Source organism: Physeter macrocephalus, chromosome 21, assembly GCF_002837175.3.
Source record: "Physeter macrocephalus isolate SW-GA chromosome 21, ASM283717v5, whole genome shotgun sequence".
NCBI classification, from domain to species: domain Eukaryota; kingdom Metazoa; phylum Chordata; class Mammalia; order Artiodactyla; family Physeteridae; genus Physeter; species Physeter macrocephalus.
Window position 1 is genome coordinate 108,801,093 of NC_041234.1, and position 5,009 is coordinate 108,806,101.

General features: G+C 39.1%; 1 pseudogene; it reads left to right on the top strand.

Annotated features, from left to right (window-relative positions):
• The window catches only part of LOC102979392 (prefoldin subunit 4-like), a 9,896-nt pseudogene extending 5,791 nt beyond the window's left edge, over positions 1-4,105 (top strand).
• Positions 4,106-5,009: the final 904 nt, after the last annotated feature.

Here is a 5,009-nt window from a genome sequence, read left to right on the forward strand (position 1 = left end):
CCGCGGCATGTGGGATCTTCCCGGACCGGGGCACGAACCCGTGTCCCCTGCAGCGGCAGGCGGACTCTCAACCACTGCGCCACCAGGGAAGCCCCTCGTGTTGATCTTTTAAAGCTTTTCTTTTCTTTCTTTGAGTACAGCAAGCGTAGCTCTTTTATAGTTGATTACACATTGTTCAATTTCCCAGGTCTTTGTGGATTATGATTTTCCTCTTGTTGTGTAACAAATTACTACAAATGTAGTCACTTAAATCGACAACCAATGACCAGCTCACAGTTCTGCCTGTCAGAGATTCAGGCAGAATTCTTTGCTTGGGGTTTCACAAATCTAAAATCCAGGATTTGGGCCGGCTGCATTCTCATCTGCAGCTGAGAGTCTTCTTCCAAGCTGACATTGTTGTGATAGAATTAAATTTCTTGCAGTTGTAGGACCGAGTTCGCAGTTTCCGTGTTGACTGTCCGCTGGGGGGCGCTCTTGTTCCCAGATACTGTCTGCATCCCTTGCCACGTGGCCTTCTCCATCTTCAGAGCCAGCAACAGAGATTCTCCCTTGGGCCAAATCCCTCTCATGCTTCAAATCTCTTCATCAGAAAGAGTCCAGTAAATTATCCTCTGTAGGCCTGATTAAGTCAGGCCCACTGAGGAGAATCTCCTTATCTTAAAGTCAGCTGATTTGAGACCACAATTATGTCTGCGAAATCCCACTACAGCAGCACCTAGATTAATGTTTGATTGAATAACTAGGGCAGGAATCTTGGGGACTTAGAATTTTGCCTACCATATTTGATATGTTTCTATTGCCTATAGTTTCGCTTGATTCTTGCTCATGGTGTCCTGTTTCCTTATGTATCTAGTTCTAGTTGCCTGTTTTCTTGATATTTTATTAGAAGCTTTATTAACAGGAATTATATGAGGCCTAGAATGATAGCTTCCTCCTCCAGAGGACTTTTTGTTTGCTTACAGAAGGGGCCTGTGGGTATTACTTTTCCAGGAGCACCTTAATACAAATTTAAGGTTTGTGTTTGTCCAGACCACCCAAGACCATTCGTGGTCTGGTTTACTTCTGGTTCACCTCTACCCTGAGGATATAACCCTTCGGTGTGCCAGCTTAAGAGTGCCTGGTAATTTATTCAATCTTTTCCCGCTAGGAGGGCCCTGGGATTTGATCGTTGTCCTCCTCATCCCAGGATGTTGCCCAAAATGCAGGGCTGTTTTTTCAGGTCAGTTTCACAGTTGTTTCTCTCACAGTGGAAAATACGCTCAGAGCCAAAGCGGCTCTGAGTGTTGGGATTCCCTCTTTGTTCTCCTCTTCTCCTAGATTTTGGTTATTTCTCTAGTTCTTTTGTGCTTTAATAATATGTTTCATATTGCATCTAACTTGTTTTAAATGTGCTCTATAGAAGATTATTCTGGTTGTCTAGCTGCCAGTTTTAGAAGTGGATGCTATCTCCATTGTTTCCTAGTTTTAATGTTATTTTTAAGGAACTTGATGCCATTTTGATTCCTGTTCCATTGTATGTGACCAGTTATTTTTTTCTCCATGGAACATTTTAGGACCCGGCTCTGGTTTTGTATAATTTCATGATGATGTGCCTAGTATGGGTAATTTTTCCCGTTTATTGGGCTGAGCACTTAGTGGGTTCTTTTGATCTGGAAACTCATATCCTTCAGTTCCAGGAAGTTGTCTAATATACTTTGTAATTTCCTTGTCTATGATTTTACTATTCTCCCTTTCTAAAACTTTAAGTAGTTGGATGTTTGGCTTCTTGTAATGATCCTCTAATTTTCTTGTCTTTATTCCCTTGTATTCCCTTTATTCCCCTTTTCTCTTTTTCTTCTATTTCACTGAGATTTGCTCAAATTTATCTTCCAATCGTTCATTAAATTTTCACATCAGCAATTACATATTTAATTTTTGAGAGCTCTACCTTGTTTTCAGAATATTCCTTTAAAATACCATCCTGTTCATGTTCAGTGATGGGATTTTCTCTGATTATCAGGGGATATAAATTATGATGTCATTTAAAGTTTTCTTTTATTCCCTGCATTATCTCTATTTCCTCCAAGTTCTTTACTTTTGTTCATTCTGAACTCTGTTGTTCATATTAGTCTTTGCTTAAATGTGTAGTGATTATTTGCTATCCATTCATATTTATTAGTGAGTTACTAAAAATCTCACTGGAATTTCTACATTTGGGGAATAAGACTTTCTGTATGTGAAATGACCATGAATCAGGAACCTGACTCTTTTGGTGGGAGACAGCTAAGTGTGTGTGTGTGTGTGTGTGTGTGTGTGTGTGTGTGTGTGTGTGTGTGTGTGAGTCTAGCATTTTGTTTAGGGCCAGTTTTCACAAAGAGGATTTCTCTGATCTCTAATCTTTGGGGCCCCTGTTTTGGGAGCCAACAGAGAAAACGGGGCTGTGGACTCTCAATGTTCAATATGAAAACTTGCAACTAATTCCCTTATTTTCAGTATAGAACCTTACTTCAGGCCTCATCAGTTCAATCTGGTATCCTCATCCTCATCAGTTCAATCTGGTATCCTCATCCTCATCAGTTCAATCTGGTATCCTCATCTGTTCAATCTGGTATCCTCATCCTCATCAGTTCAATCTGGTATCCTCATCCTCATCAGTTCAATCTGGTATCCTCCAGTCCAAAATCCCTCCTGTCATTTCACTCTTTTGTCTTTTCTCTATATATTTGCTTCATTCTTGTAGTGACAAAGTGACTTTCTCTGAAATCTCTTAGATTCCCCTCTTCCATATCATTCACTTGCGTGAGGCTGTGGCATATCATGGCAGCAACTCCCAGCCATCATTCGATTATATTTTTTTCAATCATATAAGTGTTCCAGTGTCTCGATGTTTCAAATTCAAGTTCTTAGGAAAAAGAATCAGATTAACCCAACTTAGACCAGGGGTTCCATTTTGGTCATATCAGCTGCAAGGGGGGGAAAAGCAGGTCATCTACAGCTTACAGAAACCTTTTAAAACTTCCATATAGCAGAAAAACATCATAAACAAAATTAAAAGGCAAAGTACAAACTGGGAAAAAATTTGCAATCCATATAACAGACAAAGGGTTAATAGACGCATAGATGAGGAGACAATACATACGAATAGAACTAAAATAAACACCTGATAGCAGAAAAATGGGCAAAGGTCTTGAAAATGCCATTCACACTAGTGACAAGTAAATATATGGGAAAACATTCAACACCAAACAGAAATAAAAGCAATAAAATTTAAACAGAGAAGTTTTTACCTAGGACATAAAAAGGAATAATGATATTCAGGATTAATGGTAGCCCATGTAAGCAGTCACCCTCAGACACTGCTGATAAATTTGTAAATTGGTATAATCTTTCTTGTGGCTTTTTGGTATCATATCGAAAAGGAATTCAAAAGAAGCATTCCTGGAGCGCTTGGTGTGCTGGGCACTTGGGCAGAGGCTGGGGGTTGGCTGCAGGGAGCTGGGGGGCATGGGATGCTGACAATATGCAGCTCTGAGGCCCGGTATGGGGCCCCAGGGACCTGAGGTGAGGTACCCACCCAACCAAGATGGGGCACCAGTGCCGAGGCTCTCAGTGGGCTTTAGACCACCCTTCCCTTGCCCTTAGGATCTGCAAAGCCAAAGGTCCAATTGACTGCATTGATCATCATGGAGGGCGCTTCACCTGGATTATCACATTTAACCCTCACAAATCCATGGAGTGAGTGCTACTATTACCCTGGGTCTTGCAGAAGATGTCAGTATTACTTTTGAAGATCAACAAGAGATCATTTTTGCACGGACTGACTAGAAGAACAGAGCTAAAGGAAGAAATAGAAGTGATAAAGCAACAATTCCAAAATTTAGAAGATGCTTGTGATGACATCACGCTGCCCGATGACTACTTAATGACACCTTATCCAATTGGCGATGCTTTCACTATAGCCATTTTCAAGAAGAAACACCGTAAATGGTAGAAGAAAAATTTGCAAGAGGAAAATGGCATCTTAGAATTCATAGTGGAATCAATTCAGCAAGTGTGAGCGGATTGGAAAGTTCAATTACATGCCAAAATTTGGATCAACATAAACCTCAAAGCTGATGAGCGCTAAAAGTTCTATACCTTTTTTTTTTGGCCATGTCACGTGGTATGCAGGATCTTACTTCCCCAACCATGGCCCGAATCCGGGCCCCTTGCAGTGGAAGCGTGGAGTCCTAACCACTGGACCACCAGGGAATTCCCAATATACTTTAAAAATTTTATTTAATACATCCAAATACTGTTTAAAATGAAAAAATAAGCATTTCTTTTGACCCAGCAATTTCACTTCTAAAAACTGCACCCTAAGAAAAATAAACATGGATGTATATGAAAAGCGACACGTGTTCAACAGAATATTACTGACAATAGAGAAAAACAGTAAACAACCTTAATGTCCAACAATAGGAGACCGGTTAAAGATATGTATGGCACGTGCATGCAATGGAATAATGGAATATAATATGTATACTGTATATAATAATGGAATATATTTATTCACTATGTATATGCATATTTATTAACATTCATGTTCTAAACATATTTAATGACATGAATTATGTCATTTTAAATCTAAAAGCAAGTTACAAAATTTTATATATCTAACATGCTCTTATTTTTGTAAAAAATAGAATAATGCATAAAAACGAAAGGCTATACATTCTCAAGCTAATAATAGTTATCTCTGGGTAGTGACATTAGGAGTCATTTTATTTTTTTCTTTGTAGTTTTCTTAATTTTCAGAAATTCCACAGTGAACACATATCCCTTCTGTAAATATGAAAAACAAGTAAATATTATTTTATGTATTAAATAAAGAGATCTTGTATCGTGGAACAATTTATTGGTAACTTCAAAGCACAGGGGTCTTACATTAGGCAAATGCTTGTCCAATTTTCAGGTCTGTACAGACCTGGAATTTCTGTGCTAAAGGGCAAGTAGTAAATAAGAGATGCCTTCCTGTCTTCTTGCGGGAG